This window comes from Schistocerca gregaria, chromosome X, assembly GCF_023897955.1.
Source record: "Schistocerca gregaria isolate iqSchGreg1 chromosome X, iqSchGreg1.2, whole genome shotgun sequence".
Classification (NCBI taxonomy): domain Eukaryota; kingdom Metazoa; phylum Arthropoda; class Insecta; order Orthoptera; family Acrididae; genus Schistocerca; species Schistocerca gregaria.
The window spans coordinates 763,060,903-763,079,544 of record NC_064931.1 but is presented as its reverse complement, the minus strand read 5'-3'; the positions used below and the strand labels follow the sequence as shown (position 1 = coordinate 763,079,544).

Here is an 18,642-nt window from a genome sequence, read left to right as displayed (position 1 = left end):
CTTCCCTCCTTCTTTTTGCAAAGGACATGATGTAAGGACAGTTTCCATCTTCACTGCAGCTGGTTTGTGGAAGGGAGGGATAAAGGATCCAGGTGGCAAATGTTATGAAGTAGTCACTGAAGTTGTTGGACATGTAATTTAGTTGGGAAGGGGTTGAGAAGAGGCATAACATATGAATGAACCAATGTTTCACCTTCCTGGACATTGACATTCACCTCTCCAGTGACTCCATAAAAATTACGACCACATAAAGTGCACCAACCAGCAACAGCATCTCCAGTTTATTAAACACCTTTCATCATGCCATGTAATCAGGAATATCCTTTCCAAAATCCTTTCCAATTTTTACAAAGTGGCATTTCAGTGTACACATAATCTACAAAAACTCTGTTCTACCCTTATGCTATTCCTATTCCCAAACCCTTGCCACTGTGGAAGACCCAGGCACAAGACTGTCATACGGAATGAACCAGCACCTCCTATTGCAGTCCAGTCGTAGGCATACCCTACCCTACCCTGCCCTCCAGAGGAAGGGCAGTCTTTGAAAGCAGCCATGTCATATACCAACTCTGCTATAACATTTACCTAACCTTTTATGCAAGCATGACAAACACCAACCATGTGTCCACCCAAATGAATGGCCATAACGTAACTGTGACCAAAAGCAAAGTTTACCTCTAATGGCAGAACACATCACTGAACACAATGTACATGGCTTCAATGGCTGCTGCATAACACATGCCACTTGGATCCTCTCATGTCCCCTCCCCCGCTCTCGCTCTTCCCCCCCCCCCCCCCCCAATAGCAGCTTCTCTGATTATATAGATTAGATGGGAACTGTCCTCATAACACATCCTTGGATCCTTCCAATACTCTAGGCCTCAATCTCGACTAAACTCTTTGCTACAATTATCTCCACTGGTCTCCTAGCATTCTTTGTCCTCCTCATCCTCATCCTCCCCCTCCTCCTCCATTTCCTCTTCCCACCTACCCTCCTCTACTTGCCACACAACACACTTTACCACTATGATGTGTGTCAAATGAAACTTCCCCTGAAAGCATAACGCCGAGCTTGCCAAAATTACATTCCTATCCCATTTCCTTGTTGCCTCTCCTTTCTATTTATTGGCTTCCCTTCTCTTCAGTTTTTCCCTTCCCCTCTACTGTACTTGGTGTTCCTCTCACTCATTCCATCTGAACAAATCTTCACCCAGTCTGGCTGCAACCCTGAGACAATGTTGTTGTGGATTTTCATCTGTGTGTGTGTGTGTGTGTGTGTGTGTGTGTGTGTGTGTGTGTGTGTGTGTGTGTTTGTTTGTTTTGTTAGTCAGTGTTGCAGGATGATGTCCAAAAACTTATAAACAATTTCAGTTTTGTTTATATGCATTTTGATCCCTCACAGCCTTAGTGGTACTGTCTGACAAAAAAGTGACGCACCCAGGAGACATGGTCAGATATCAGTGTAGCTGTGTACATGTACAAACCATCAGCAGGTATGTAAATAATTAGAGTTACCATTTCCCTGTGACAGGTAGAACAGCCACAAGAGTACATTAGTGTTGTTCATCTTTAGTGTGTCATCAGATGTTGAGTGATCAGTATGAAGGACACAGAGATGCCTCATATAAGGCAGCATTATCAGCACTTGACAGGTTTTGAAAGAGGCTTCATTGTGTGTTTCCATTTGACAGGTTGGTCGCATTGTGCAGTATCAGATTTGTGGGGCGTTCGGTTATGACTGTAGTCGGGTGTTGGACTGTGTGGGAATGTAAGGCCAGGCATACTCATGTGGCTTTAGATCATAGGTGGTAGAGACTGAGTGAACATAATGGTGCATCACAGACATCCTCTGTCCACATGTGTTATCTCTTTTGTGACTGCATCATGGATCTGTTTTCAACAGGACAATGCCCATCCACACATGGCGCGTGTCTTCATGAACTGCCTGCAAGATGTTGAGATACTCTTGTGGCCAACAAGATCCCCAGATCCATCCCTAATAGACCAGCTCACACATTAACTGTGTCCCAGTGCTGGTATCCAGGACACTAAGGACCAGTTACAACAGTTGTGTGCCAGCTTACCAAGGGAGAGGCTACAATGGCCTCATAACACCCTTCCCAACTGAATAAGTGCATGCGTCCAGGCCTGATGGGTTGCACCATCATTCTGACAAGTGGGCTCATATTGCCACTTTCTTTGTTACTTTGTCTCAGTATTGTAATCACTGAAATTATATCACATACCATCTAAACCTGTGAAGTTTCATTTCATTTCCTCATGCCCATCCAGATACTTCACTTTGTTTTTCAGGCAGTGTATATGGTATGTGGTCATCTTTATTCCTTCTGTTCTTTGTTTTCCACACATGACTTTCCAGTATTGAGGAAACATGAGTTGCACATTAGATTAGCTTTTTCTTCAAGTTCATTGTGTAGAAACAATTCCATAATTATTTTCACTAAACAATTTGGTTTGTGATGAAGTCTGGTTGTTGTTCATAATGATGAACAAATTCTTTAGAAATGAAGAGGATTTTAGTTTTGGCTTAATTGTTTTAATGTTGTTGTTGTTGTGGTCTTCAGTCCTGAGACTGGTTTTATGCAGCTCTCCATGCTACTCTATCCTGTGCAAGCTTCTTCATCTCCCAGTAACTACTGCAGCCTACATCTTTCTGAATCTGCTTAGTGTATTCATCTCTTGGTCTCCCTCTACAATTTTTACCCTCCACACTCCCCTCCAATACTAAATTGGTGATCCCTTGATGCCTGAGAACATGTCCTATCAACCGATCCCTTCTTCTAGTCAAGTTATGCCACAAACTCCTCTTATTACCAATTCTATTCAATACCTCCTTCATTAGTTATGTGATTTACCCATCTAATCTTCAGCATTCTTCTGAAGAACCACATTTCAAAACCTTCTATTCTCTTCTTGTCCAAACTATTTATCGTCCATGTTTCACTTCCATACATGGCTACACTCCATACAAATACTTTCAGAAACGACTTCCTGACACTTAAATCTATACTCAATGTTAACAAATTTCTCTTCTTCAGAAACGCTTTCCTTGCAGGTGCCAGTCTACATTTTATATCCTCTCTACTTCGACCATCATCAGTTATTTTGCTCCCCAAATAGCAAAACTCCTTTACTACTTTAAGTGTCTCATTTCCTAATCTAGTTCCCTCAACATCACCCGACTTAATTCGACTACATTCCATTATCCTCGTTTTGCTTTTGTTGATGTTCATCTTATATCCTCCTTTCAAGATACTGTATGTGTAGTATGGAAAATACTGTGTAAAAGTCAGTGGAATTAATTTTTGTGTACAATAAAAAGTTTTAAAACATTGTCCAATGGGGAGATTTATGTAGAAATATTTGTCAAGTACTGTGTTCAAGTTGTACTTGAATACTGCATGTTGAGAACTTGTTTATCACGTCTCAAAACTTAACCACTTTTCTTTTCCAGAAGCTGATAGTTCATTCTTTCTGGTAATTTTTTAATGAAAATTCAGCTATGTTAGTTGCCATGTCCATTTTCTATCTACAGCTTTTATTGCCTGCACGTGTAGCTACCAAATCTGATGTCATTTGTAACACCCGTCTCTTACCCCGTGTAGGGGCACCAAGGACTTGGTAGTTGGTTATGCAGCTTTTCTTACATTCATTGAGACAGTTTTATTTCTTAAGACAAGAGACTATTTTGTAATGTTGACTGGTATGGCTTGTAGCAGTGTTTATTTTGACTCAACATTTTTCTTCTGAGAATGTGATGAAGGAAATTGGTTATTCTATCCAGTTGCTAAGTGTGAGTCTCATTCCACATAAAGTATGATCAATGTACAAGTGCCAGAATTATTTTGCATATCATCAAAATACAGTTTGTATACTGTGGGATCTTATGGTTTGCAGATGTCCATAGGTGATTAGTTCCACTTGTGAAATTGAATGGAGGATCTCTTATGTATACATACATATTCCTAAAAGGATGCAACCTCTCTCTTCTTTCAAAGGAGTTCCATGTAACTGTCATGTCCTGTCTTCTTTTTGATGTATTCCAAATACTTCATTGTAGGCCACCCTCTTCCTTTAATTTGCAGCACTTTCCCTTCAAGAATATTAATGATGAAGGTGTTGAGTCTAATGATGTGTACAATAAATTTTATTTTTGTCATTTCCAGTTTCTTAAATACTTCTTCTCTGTTGACTTCCCTTGAGGCTTCCAGGTTGGTTTTTCTTTCAGTCCAACTGGTCTGTCATTTTCCACCATATCCACATTTCAGCAGTTTCAAGTTGATTCTTTTCCACTTTACGCAGAGTCAATCTGTCATTTTCATATAGCAGTGTACTCCATACAAATGATTTTGCAAAGGATTTTCTGGCATCTATATTCATATCTGTTTTGTTTAAAATGTTTTTCTTATTCATGAATGCTGCTTTACCAATGTCATTCTTCTCTTCACTTCCATTAAGCATCTGTTGTCCTCTGAAATTATACTACTGAGATATTAAAATTGTTTCACTTGCTCATTAATACATCATCATTTTTGTATTGGTTTTTACATCTTACATATTTTTTCATATTACCATTACTGTTGTTTTCCATTTGTTCACTGTAAACTTTGTTTGAGAGTGTCTGATAGGACTTGCAATACTGTATTCATTCTGAGCAAATTTTTGGGAGTTACATAAGTTTGGTGCAGACTAGTTACTCAGTTTCATAAATTTAACAGTGATACACTGGTGACACTGTAAGCAATGACAGAAAAGGTAATTGTTACCCCCTGTCTAAAACTTGTCCAGCAAATGCATTTTCCTATAGAGTGTGAAAATGTATTTGTTTCATGCTGAGTGAATTGTATCTTCCTGTGAATGTCTATGCAAAGTATGAGAATCCTTGCTGGCTGTATATTTCATACTTAAAATACCTATTTTTCTGCAAGTAATGTTCATAACAAAAAATCATAAGTAGTATTACAACTTTGTTGAAGTATAGGTAGAGGGTTTAATGTACTGTATTGTATTTCCCACCCAGTGTAATGATGGTGCTAGTTAACGCAGCCTTGTACCTGTTTTCATAGATATGTGTAGTATTGAAGGTGAAGATTTTTTCACTCAGAATGTATTTGGAGACATTTAGGATTTAGGAGCTAGCTGTGGTTTTTCTTGTATGGTAGTCAATGTTTGCTATTGAGATGAGTGTAACTGTGCTTTTTGTCCCCAATATCACAGTTCAGTATTAATCTAATCTCGGTTCCTTGAGTCTAGGAATGAAACTGTCGAACAGTGTGGATTTGAGTCCACGGTACTAGGTTTGGGTGAAAGTCAACACTGATGTTGCACTTGACTGGAAATCGATAACTGATGTTTGAATTCCAGCAAGACGTTGAGGGGATGGTTGAAGACAAGGTCTAGCAAGTCTTGAGCTCATGGATGGCAGAAATGAGGCCCAGTTAGGAGTGAGCTCAGAGATGACAGAGACAAGGTCCAGTGAGACTTAAGCTCAAGGACAGCTGAAATGAGGTCCAGCAAGGCTTGAGCTTAAGGAAAGCAGAGATAAGTTCCAGTGAAGTATGAGCTTGAGGGTGACAGAGAAGAGGTCCAGCGAAGCATGAGCTTGAGGGTGACAAAGATGAGGACCAGTGAAGCATGAGCTTGAGGGTAGCAGAGTTGAGGTCCAGCAAAGGATGAGCTTGAGGGTTACAGAGACAAGGTCCAGTGACGCATGAGCTTGAAGATGGCAGAGATGTGGTCTAGTGTGGTGTGAGCTCAGTTGAAGCAAAGTCCAGTGAGGCAAGGGCTTGAGTGCGAACTCCAATTGATGGGCTGCTGAGCACAGCTGACATCCAGATTGTGCATTGGTTGAGGAGCAGCCAGGCGGCATCATAAATACCCTTCCGGCACAAAGATATCGAGGCAGCATTCAGCGGACATGTGATTTTGTAGAAAATAAGTGTTGCTCACATGCTCACAGTTGAAGTGCTGCTTACTGCTGTTGGTGAGGCTGGCTACACATGGTATTATTGCAGCTTCTGGACGTTTGATTGAGACAAATCAAACATCTTTGTGTAACTGACAGACTGTTTCTGTTGAACTGCAGAAAGCCACATAGCTAGCGGACCTGAACTGCAGCACTGGACTCGCATTGTGGAGGACGACGGTTCAATCCCGTCTCCAACCATCCTGATTTAGGTTTTCCGTGATTTCCCTAAATTGTTTCAGGCAAATGCCGGGATGGTTCCTTTGAAAGGGCATGGCCGATTTCCTTCCCAATCCTCCCCTAACCCGAGCTTGCGCTCCATCTCTAATGACCTCGTTGTCGACAGGACGTTAAATACTAACCACCTACCTACCTACCTACCTACCTACCTGAGCTGCAGCAGCCCACGGTACACACCTGTATGGTCAGTGACATGTCACTCTCGACAGCCTGGGCATATAATATCCCTACCTGCATAAGGAAGAGGTGGCAGAGCCATCTTGGAGACAAAGTAGCAGCCTAGCCATAGGGAGGAGCCGCCTTCAGGATTGGGGAAGTGATACCTGGCATGGCCGGAACCCAGGGAATGATGGCTGAAGGTAGGTGGTGTGGAGGCAGCTGCAACAGTGGAGGCTTTGCCCGGATGAGAACTGGGAGGGTGAATACAAGAAAAAGGAGAAAGCTGGGAAGCGTCATCAGCTAGGAAAGGCGATCTGGCTGCTGAAGACAGTTACAGAGGTGAACCTGACATGGTCAGGTTTTGTGCTGAAATCTGTAGGAGTGGATAGCCGAAGGCCTAAGAATGCTCAGCTGGTGGCCTGTGTGGGGCATCCTGAGGAGGTGAGGCATCCCCGACAGTCAATACGGCAGGAACACTGCAGTGTGTATTGTGATTTTGCCCTACTGGAAAGAGAGCAAGAGTATGAGATGCATGGTCATTCTGGGAAGAGGGGCAGTGGGATAGGAGAAGAAGGATGTGGGAAATTTTAGGATGGTGCTTAAGAGACTGGGCAAGGCCTTATTGTCAACAGACAGCACCTGAGATGGAAAACTTGTGAAAGCTGGACCGAACATGAGGGTACCACAGCATGGAGTGGCAGGGACAACTTTGGCAGGATGTCGGCAGTCGGAGGGAGGCAGGGGCTCAACCAGCGGTGGATGCCCAAGATGTTGCAGTGCTGACGAGCCAATCAAGTGACGGTGGGGTTTTGAGGGCTGATGGGAGGAAGGACTAAACCAATGGCAGCTGCAAGGAATGTGACAGTCAAATGCTGGGTGGAACCATGGAGCAGAAGAGCTGTCCAAAGTTCGCTGAGGATGCTGGAGAGCTGGCAAACACTGTGAAAAACTTTATTTCTGTACCATCAGGGTCATGAGGTCCCTGAAAGCACCTCATGGATGGAGACCAGGAGCACCGAACATGTCATGCTTGGACAATGCAAAACTCTTAACCAGAAGGGAAGGGACCAGACAAGTGGCAGAGGTGTTGGAGATGTTGACAGAGGCTTAGCAATGGATGAGAAAGAAGGTGCTAACAGGGGCAGCATGGCAGAAGGCGAAAATCCTTGGCTGACTTGCGAAAAGAGGTGTCACAAGGGCATCGGTAGGTGATGGAAGCAAGGGGTTCGATGAGTGCCACATGCCTGAGATGTTACGTTGCCGACAGTCTAGAGGCGAAGGTGATGGCTGCAGTGGGATAGGTGACAATGGGGCCAACTGCAGAAGCAGCAGTGGCCAGTTGTAGACTCATTGAATCTGTCAAAGGGCTGCATAGCTAGTAGACCTGAGCTGCAGCAGTCTGCTACACACATATTTGGTTGGTTGGTGGTGGCTCACAGGCAGCAGCGTGGGTATACAATAATCTTATTATGAATGCCTGAGATTTAATTAGTGATCAGTTATATTTTTTTAAAGAAGAGTTCCTTTGTCATTATAGAAAGGAGCATCGAACATGTCACACTTGGACAGTGTGAAATCCTTAACCAGAAGGAAAGGGACCAGAAGAGTGGCAGAGACATTTCCAAATGGGATTATTTGGAAATATATAGTAAAGGTCAGATGGAATACCTGCCAATATTTTCTTTCAAGAGGCGCAACTCCTACTACAGCTGATTCTTAACACACATAAGAAATAAAACTTCAAGCTTTAGAAGTAACATATTTCTTTGTCTAGGTAAGAAAAAGGGAAAAATTTGGGGAAGGTAGGAGACAAAGACAAGGTGACTCAAAACTTGGGTTTCTCTTAATACGGGCTCTGAGTTACATGCCTTCACATTCCAAGTTCCCTCGACTATTTCCTCATTTCTCACCTCTAAGAAGGAAACTCGAGCTTCAGAAGCTATACATGTTCTTGTATCAGCTGTATTGGAAGTTGTTCCTCCTGAAGGTAAGTAGTTTGTGTCTCATATATCTCTTTGTCTTAAATGCAGTGAACCTTCTGTGTTGCCACAAAAGTACTAAGTTCTTAAAATATGGGAGAATATCTAAGTCAAGCTGCCCAGATGATTAAATTATCTCCTTAAATTAGTGTTTGATCTTACAAAAGAATGTTCCCCTTAATATTTGATGAAAGAGTTCAACCAACTATGACTGAAATTAGCTAAGTAATGTGTGAAGAAGTTGTCATTTGATTGTGTAATTAAACTTTCCCATACACTTGCAGTTTACAGTGGAGGATGTTGTTTCTTGCAAAATATGGTTCATTGTAGCTTAAAATGCAAATATTTTATATTACTGTTGAATATCAGTGTACTTATTCTGAAAATTATTTGGCAAGTTGAGATTTCGGGATAGTCATTGAGGCATACTTGGATTGTACAGTTGGCGCTGCAGTGCCACCATAAAGATTCAGTATGTTATATATCCACAACAGCATCAGCATGTAGTAAGATTAATACATGTTCATTGTTTTTCATTACATTACACTGCCTTTTTCAGTAGCATTTGTTATATATATTTCAAAAGCAGTATCGTTTTATGTGTGAAATGATGTCTGTGATGAAAAATTTTCTCTTCGTAGTATGGGTGTCAATATTAGAAAATGCAAACATGTAATTTCTCGTATGAAGTCAACTGTTCATAATGTCACAGCTATGCTAAGTAAGACTTCATTTAAAACTGCTTAATGTTGTTTTCAGTAAGGTAATTTTCCACTGATTACTCTGAAAAATAGACCATATATTCTAGAATGTAGTTTTCGCTCTACAGTGGAGTGTGCGCTAATATGAAACTTCCTGGCAGATTAAAACTGTGTGCCAGACCGAGACTTGAACTCGGGACCTTTGCCTTTTGCGGGCAAGTGCTCTACCAAAGGTCCCGAGTTCGAGTCTCGGTCCGGCACACAGTTTTAATCTGCCAGGAAGTTTCAGACCATATATTGGTATCAAGGAGCTGGGCCTCAACTATGACCATTACCCAGAAGGAGCAAAACTGAGGCAGAAACTTGCTATGGCTGACAAAGGAAATAGTACCAGAGGAAAGAAATGGAACATAGAATGACAGAAAGATAGGGCTATTGTTCAGGAGTACCAGGACAGATTGAGACAGGAGTTACAGACAAGAGATTGTGGAGACCATATAGAAAAATAATAAAACTTTTTAATATTTTGACAACAACACATGAAATACAAAGGGGAAAAAGGAAACTCAGAAATGAAAAGTGGTATGATTATGAATGTAGATAGGTAGTTGAATAGAAAAAGCAAGGAAGACTGAAATGCTTACAACAAAAAACAAGATCAAATCTGGCATTATATAATGAAAAAAGAGTAGAGGCATCAAGGAGGGGAGAAAAAGAGAAATCATTAAGAGAAATATAGAGGAGATTGAAGAGCACTACCAAAGGAATGAAAGCATTAATGCATTCTGACACAGGAATGAACGCAGAAATTGTCAAAGAAAATTAAAAAAACAGACTCAAGAATACAGACTGAAAATAACAGCATGCAAGGACAATATGGGAAATCTGCTGACAAATAAACAAGATGTTGTGGATAGATGGAGATTCAAGGGAATTTTGGAGGACACTTCTAATAAGACAGGATGTATGGAAGGCATTGCACTGTCCCAAAAAACACGAAGTACCAGGAACTATTGAAATAGCTGCAAAACTGTTAAAAAAAGGGGGAACTAGACTCAATACATGATCCACAGATTTATTAAGTTGATATGGAATCATGAAAGAATTCCAGAAGAGTGGACCTTAGATGTAATGCAGCCAATACATAGAAAAGAGACAAGAATTGTTTGAATTACTGAAGAATTATTCTGCTGGATGTAATCCATAGAATTCACTCTAGTGTTACTTTCAGCAGGCTAGCTCTATATGCAGAAGAGATTCCAGGAGGATATCAGTGTGGATTTTGGCATAACAGATTAACAGCAGATCAAATGTTTGTGCTGTGGCAAATATAGGAAAAAGACAGATGAGTATAATAATGAGCTTCATAACCCCTATCTAGATTTCAAGCAGGCTTTTGATAGTCTTGAGAGGGCAGAAATGATAAATGATTTGTAACTGGTTGGTATACCATCTAAGTATATTTCTGTGGATTTTATCCATAATGGAGGCAGTTGACCTCTGTGACTGTTCCTTTATAGGTTGTAGAATAATAAACACTACCAGTCACAATGGAAGGTGATTTTACTTAACACATGACTGGTTTTGGGCTTGAGCCCATCTTCAGTTCATTTACATGTTTACACATTCAGTGTTGGAGTTCAATATAACTGGAGTATCCATATCGTTTCCACATTACATTCATCACATTTTTTACAAACATACTTTGATTTTTGACACATTAACTGTATATTAATCACCATAGAAATTATTATAACTTATATATTATGTCTTTGATACAATATTGACACTTAAGATGTTAGTAACTTCAGAAGCACATACCAACTGGAAGAAAACAGAGAGGAAGGCCATGAAAGTGGTAGACAGATGATGTGGAATAATATTTAAAATCTCTCAAAGCCAGAGGATGGCAAAGAACTGCCCTTAAGAGGGCGTAATCGAGGAAACTTATTGAAGAGATGAAGACCCATACATTGTTGTATGCAATGAGAAGAAGAAGAATACTTTGAAAAATTAACTGGTCGACTCATCATGAAGTCTAGTGGACATCATGGATTGCAGCATGAGCATTCAGTTTTCCAGAGTCTTTGAAAGCAAGAACTTGTGGTAACGTTTTTGAATTGAAAGAAGGTCTGTCCTTTAATATGCCACATGTAATGACTTGTATGTTTTGAAGACCTTCATAAAATGCCATTAATGCAGAAAAATCTAGAGCATGACAAACCCATGACTACATGATAACACTAGTTAAATCATTCTTTTAGGGATGGAATTACTTTTTCTGGAAAACAGCAAAAAACAAATCCTGCACTGATTGGCTTGCTTATTATGCTATCGCTGTGTAATATTGATACGTCTCCTTTCATAGGCTGAAAATAAAAATGCACTACATTGTTTTAAATATATGATGGATATTGTATTCAGCAATACAGTCACTAATGGTTTCAGTCAACAGTGAAATCTTCAAATCTGCAGCAAAAGCATGGGAAAAACAAATAGTGGAAAGTCTACATCTTAAAATAATAAAATATGCCATAATGAAAAGCAGTACTTTTATGCACATGGAAAATATGAACATTAAAATATGACAAGACATACATATTTTAAAAGTACTATTGTGACATTTCTGGTTTTGGAGCCATAAGATTCCATCCCAAGATTCACTTCATAGTTTGGCTGAGACTGCATTAACTGAGGCATGGTGTAAGAAGTGGGTAGAGAGGCAGACAACAGATGCTACAGAAATGTGAAATTAACCAGGTATTAGTAGGAGGATAATCTGATTGATTACCACCACAGGAGCCAGTGCACCAAACTACTAAGATTCATTTATTAATATTTGATAAAGTATAATTCAGATTTAATTGTCTGTCAGGCTAAACACACTCTCAATAGCAATGTTTAATCCACTTTTTTTATATCTAATTTTATTACAATTTTTATCAACATTAAAATTATGAATTTCAGATGAAGCATTATGTGCCTGTTTGGCTCTGCCAAAAGTGCACATGAAGCAAAGTGATTCGGACTGTTTAGTCAGTTGGGAACAAAGAGTTGAATGGTATGGTTCGCATTACTGGCTGCTCATTTAAGAACTTGAATGTGTGCCGAATAACATTGTATTCAAATAGCGTGATTCTTCATGCAAAGCAGAGAATTAAGAGTAACAGCGTGTGTCGATTTGGGAAGATGTTTTCTGCAAGACATAATGTAATAGGGTCGTAATTGATTCCAATGTAACATGTGAAATGTGAGGGTTTGTAAGCCCATCTAGGTATAATGTCTTATTAGCAGTTTGTATATTTGTCTGCTTTATGTGTTGTGAATAAAAAGAAAAGCTATTGACATTGCATATTTGGAACTTATCAGTTGTTTAGTAAACTGAGAGCCTTGGCCATCTCGCCAGTTATTTTACAGCCTCACTTCAAGAACAACGAACTCGAATCCTGAACACACATCTGTGCTGGGTCAAAGGCATCTACAGAAGGTTAGTGGAGTATTACAGAATCTCAGTGATCAACCTTGAAGCAACAGAACCCAACTAGTTCTCTCACACGTCCTGCAGTTCCAGTACAAATGGAAGCAGTTACATGTCATTCATGTAAAGCAAGGGAAAGCAAAGGAAAAATTAGTGTGGAGAATGAGTGTTGACTTGGAAACAGACTAATATCATCACATTCAATAGTTAGCTCAGTTAACACTTGACTTCACGGGAAATCCATACTACCCCTCATTTCGATCTTAATTGATTATCATTTAGTATCTCTTCTCCACAAGCCACAGCTCTTTTTCTTCATTGTACCACTGTACTATGTAAGAAAGTACTACTTTTGTTATGGCATATTCTGTTGTTTAAAGATGTAGACTATTCACTAATTTTATTTGGTTTTCCCACATTTTTGCTGACAATCTGAAGATGATTATCACTGACTGAAATCAGTAGTCTAAGGTCCAAAAGTTTTGTGATCATAGACAGAAATAAAGGAAATTTAGCCTATAAAATCTAGTGCTTTGATGATTTTTTCAGTAGTGTCCCAGTTCAAAGTAACAGCCAGTAATGTTTATAGATGTGTCTTCTTGTACATCAACATGTTATTTATAAAAAGATGTGGAGTAAAATAGAAATCTGTCCTGAAGGAAGGACATCTATGCTGAACTGGAATGTATTTTCAGTTTTTATGATTTTCAGCTGTTGTTTCATTGTAAGTGTTAGTAACAATTTCATATCCCTTGCAGGTGGTGCATCGCCAGCTGCTATGCTACCACCTTTGTTTTCATTTTTTTATCTTTAAAAAGAAGCTTTCATGCAATTTATTGAACTTACTGATCTACATCTGCTTCTTCCTCATAGGTCTCTCTCCTAGGTAGGTGATATTTATCTTGTTTCTTTTAAAATGCTGTATAAAGCTTAATAACCAGTAAAATGTCATGTTCTTAACATTAATTTTTCTATCTTGGGCCTTTCATTATTTTTACAGTACTCTTTGTTCACCATTAAACTTTTGAAATTGACATTTTTTGCAAGTCACTTTAGAGGCTAATATTAAAATGTTATGTGTAAATAGTACACTGAGGTGACAAAAGTCATGTGATACCTCCTAATATCAAGTCGGACCTCCTTTTGCAAGGTGTAGTGCAGCAACTTGATGTGGCATGGACTCGGTAAGTCATTGGAAGTCCCCTGCAGAGATATTGAACCATGATGCCTCTATAGCCTTTTGTAATTGCAAAAGTGTTGCTGGTGCAGGATTTTGTTCATGAACTGGCCTCTTTATTATGTCCCATACATGTTCAATGAGAATAATGTAGAGCACTCAAATTGTCTACAATTTTCTTCAAACCTGTTAGGAACAATTGTGGCCCAGTGGCATGGTGCACTATCATCCATAAAAATTCCATCATTGTGTGGGAACATGAAGTCTATGAAGGGCTATAAATGGTTCCAAGTAGCTGAACATAACCATTCCCAGTCAATGATAGGTTCAGTTGGACCACAGGACACATTCCATTCCATTCCATGTAAACACAGCTCACACCATTATAGCCCACCACCCACTTGCACAGTGCCTTGTTGATGACCTGGGTCCATGACTCCAGGGGTGGGTTCATGACTCTGGGGGTCTGCACCATGCTCAAACCCTCCCATCTACTCTTACCAACTGAAATCAGGACTCAGCTGACCAGTCCATGGTTTTACAGTCATCTAGGGTCCAATAGATGGGGTCACAAGCCCAGGAGAGCACTCACGTTGCTCGGCTGCAGCCATAGCTCATTAACACCAGTTTTAATCACACTGTCCTAATTGACACATTTGTTTTGTATCCCTCATTGATTTCTGCAGCTATTTTATCCAGTGTTGCTTGTCTGTTAGCACTGAAAACTCTACGCAAATGCCGCTGCTCTTGGTCTTTCAGTGAAAGTAGTCGGCCACTGCGTTTGCTGTAGTGAGAGATAACACCTGAAATTTGGTATTCTAGGCACACTCTTGACACTGTGGATCTTGACATATTGAATTCTCTAACAATTTCCAAAATGGAATGTCCCATGCCTCTAGCTCCAGCTACCATTCTGCCTTCCCTGTTAGTTCCCATCATGTGGCCATAATCATCTTCGAAAAGTTTTCACGTGAATCAACTGAGTACAAATGACAGCTCCCACTGTTCTTTGCACCTCGTATATGTGATACTGCTAACATCTGTGTATGAGCATATTGCTATCCCATGACTTTTATCACATCAGTGTATATAATAACAGTTATTGCTTTGTGTGTGTCCCAAATGACTGACTTTACGCACAAGATATGAACATTATGCAACAGAAGACATATTCATAGGTAAAGTTGAAGACCAAGCTCATTACTCTAAAACATATGTAGTAAAAATTACACATTTTGTAATAATAATTGGATGCTGTCTGCATATCACTGCATTGGTCTATCAGTTTTTACCAAGTCTTTTCAATGACAATTTTGTGCCTTTCTTATCAGTTTCATATTTGTTTCCATGGGTTGCTTAGTCAGTATTCTGATAGGCAGTGTTTACAAGACATAATGTGTAAATTTTGACATGTAATACCAACACATGAGTTTCATTGAAACACATTACGCCTGTTTTGTAGGTAATCTCCAGACATGTTAAACATTTTACTGACTCAGTGTGCTGCTATCTAGTTCCATACCTTCAATGGATTTTTACTGGATGTTTGTGAACATGTGTTCTATATGATTGGACATCAAATTTGTGTTAATTGTGAACAATAGTGAGGCTTTTTTGAGTCTCGTTTCACAATCCACAGAGTCTTAAACAAAAGTTTCCCCAAAACTTCCTTGATGTTCAAATATACAGTGGATCATAAACATCATCATCTGTGGCATATAATGAGCCATGCAGGGCCCCTGGCTCATGCCAGATGATGAATACTGCAGGGTACTCAGTCTGGTTTTGCTGGGTATAAGTTTGGTGAACTGTGGACTGACGAGTGTAATCAGTCCTCTATTAATGTAAACTTTCTGCATGCTTCAGCAGCCACCATGCAGCACTGTGGTGGAACATTGTGCATCATAGGGAGGGGGATCATGGCTTAACTGCCTGGACCATGCAGATTGTGAAAAAAACCTCCATTAAAAATACCTTAGCCTCAAGGTGTACCATGTGCCGATGTGTTGGTCAGCTGCTGAGGCCAAACAGTCATCAGTGAGTAACCTCTGGGTCACCTGCTGCACCTCAATTGTACACTCCTGGAAATTGAAATAAGAACACCGTGAATTCATTGTCCCAGGAAGGGGAAACTTTATTGACACATTCCTGGGGTCAGATACATCACCAGATCACACTGACAGAACCACAGGCACATAGACACAGGCAACAGAGCATGCACAATGTCGGCACTAGTACAGTGTATATCCACCTTTCGCAGCAATGCAGGCTGCTATTCTCCCATGGAGACGATCGTAGAGATGCTGGATGTAGTCCTGTGGGACGACTTGCCATGCCATTTCCACCTGGCGCCTCAGTTGGACCAGCGTTCGTGCTGGACGTGCAGACCGCGTGAGACGACGCTTCATCCAGTCCCAAACATGCTCAATGGGGGACAGATCCGGAGATCTTGCTGGCCAGGGTAGTTGACTTACACCTTCTAGAGCACGTTGGGTGGCACGGGATACATGCAGACGTGCATTGTCCTGTTGGAACAGCAAGTTACCTTGCCGGTCTAGGAATGGTAGAACGATGGGTTCGATGACGGTTTGGATGTACCGTGCACTATTCAGTGTCCCCTCGACGATCACCAGAGGTGTACGGCCAGTATAGGAGATCGCTCCCCACACCATGATGCCGGGTGTTGGCCCTGTGTGCCTCGGTCGTATGCAGTCCTGATTGTGGCGCTCACCTGCACGGCGCCAAACACGCATACGACCATCATTGGCACCAAGGCAGAAGCGACTCTCATCGCTGAAGACGACACGTCTCCATTCGTCCCTCCATTCATGCCTGTCGCGACACCACTGGAGGCGGGCTGCATGATGTTGGGGCGTGAGCGGAAGACGGCCTAACGGTGTGCGAGACTGTAGCCCAGCTTCATGGAGACTGTTGCGAATGGTCCTCGCCGATACCCCAGGAGCAACAGTGTCCCTAATTTGCTGGGAAGTGGCGGTGCGGTCCCCTACGGCACTGCGTAGGATCCTACGGTCTTGGCGTGCATCCGTGCGTCGCTGCGGTTCGGTCCCAGGTAGACGGGCACGTGCACCTTCCGCCGACCACTGGCAACAACATCGATGTACTGTGGAGACCTCACGCCCCACGTGTTGAGCAATTCGGCGGTACATCCACCCGGCCTCCCGCATGCCCACTATACGCCCTCGCTCAAAGTCCGTCAACTGCACGTACGTTCACGTCCACACTGTCGTGGCATGCTACCAGTGTTAAAGACTGCGATGGAGCTCCGTATGCCACGGCAAACTGGCTGACACTGACGGCGGCGGTGCACAAATGCTGCGCAGCTAGCGCCATTCGACGGCCAACACCGCGGTTCCTGGTGTGTCCGCTGTGCCGTGCATGTGATCATTGCTTGTACAGCCCTCTCGCAGTGTCCGGAGCAAGTATGGTGGGTCTGACACACCGGTGTCAATGTGTTCTTTTTTCCATTTCCAGGAGTGTATAAGGCTTAATTAGGCAAGTGGAGCTGTCTGAGAGGACTTTTACTTCCAGAATCTACCAGGAAGTTTTAGGACCTGTATTTCTCTAGCTGCTTATGGGATGTCAGTGGGTCCTTCGACAGTCTTAAACTCTCAAAGTAGCTCGAGTGGACTCCAAGGAGTAGCTAACACCCACTACAAAAGAAGGCTGAGAAAGGCCAGTCCTTTTGATGGCCAGAAGGGAATTAGAAAAAAAGGGTTCACTAATGTACCAAAATATATTTCTTGTTGTTAAAAATAAAGAGGTGATTTTGAAAGTGTGCCCTTATCTATTTATAAAGGTTTTGAATGGCTTTCTTTTATATTCTAAAATCTGTTAAAGAAGTGTGAAACAGTGCCTTTCTAGTTGAAACTAACAAATTAAAGCAGTTGGAACTTCTAAGAAAACTGTAATCTCTGGGTGAATTCAACATCGTAAATGATGTGCGCAACATTATTAACTTGAGTGAGGTAGTCACATGCTGTGGTGTGGGAAATGGATGTCTGGGAAGTAAAACAAGAATAGGAGTGACAGAAATTATTGATGTGAGGAAAATAACTTGAAGAAATAACAGAGAGCTGTAGAAAACCACCACTTTCTTTGTGGTCTTCACTAATTCTTCATGTTCTGAGCATATCAACGCGCAGCCTTCCTTCACTTTAGGGTTAGAGGTATAAAGAAAAACCACGTGTGGGAAATGCAAAAAGGCAGCCCATGAACCTAGCATTGACTTTCATCTCAAGCAAAATGTGCCCACCCAGTATGAGGTTGAGACTGCCTGAAATTCAACAATGAAAAGTGACAAAATAGAGTCTTTCATCATCACAACAGCCACTCATCAGCTACAAATGACCATCAGGATGCTGGAAGATAGGTGAACGTCACAAATTTTAAGTTATCTTTTCGGACAACTGTTGGTGTTCTTTTTAATCACTTTTGTTCTCCTTTTACTTCGTCTGTTGTAAATTCTACAGAAAAGGAGAAATTCCTGGTCCTGCTCTTTCATGAGAAACTATTGCAACTTTTACACCTCAAAGATATGAAATGTCTCAGGTCTTTAAATCTTTAAAATTCATTAATTATAGATCCAGGAGGGCAGATAGATTGGCTGCTCCAGTTTTCTAAATTATTCATGCAGTCCCACCTCAAATATAGATGACATATTTATGGATCACCAAGACATTTGTACCACAAATTATAAGATTTGGTGTGGTGTGGGGGAATCAGGTTATAACGGAGACTTACAGCACAAGTCCAATTCTTAGCTTGTGTGGAGACGCTGGTGAGTCCACATTGTCGACAGGACAGCTCCTCCTCATAGTGCACCAAGCATATAGGGTTTTGTCTATTCCAAAATCACCAACATTGATTAACATTGCCTGGCCATGACAGGAATATTTGTTCAA

The 18,642-nt window shown here is 41.1% G+C and overlaps 1 protein-coding gene across 16 annotated transcripts in view; it reads left to right on the top strand.

Moving 5' to 3' along the window:
• The window catches only part of LOC126299310 (battenin), a 225,610-nt gene that overhangs the window by 126,698 nt on the left and 80,270 nt on the right, over window positions 1-18,642 (top strand). For 3 of the 16 annotated variants that reach the window (XM_049991122.1, XM_049991125.1, XM_049991121.1), the window contains one exon: window positions 13,302-13,429. The exons of the other annotated variants lie outside the window; for them this stretch is intronic. The gene's annotated coding sequence lies outside the window, so the exon portion shown is untranslated. The remainder of the gene's footprint in view (window positions 1-13,301; window positions 13,430-18,642) is intronic. 16 annotated transcript variants of the gene reach the window in all.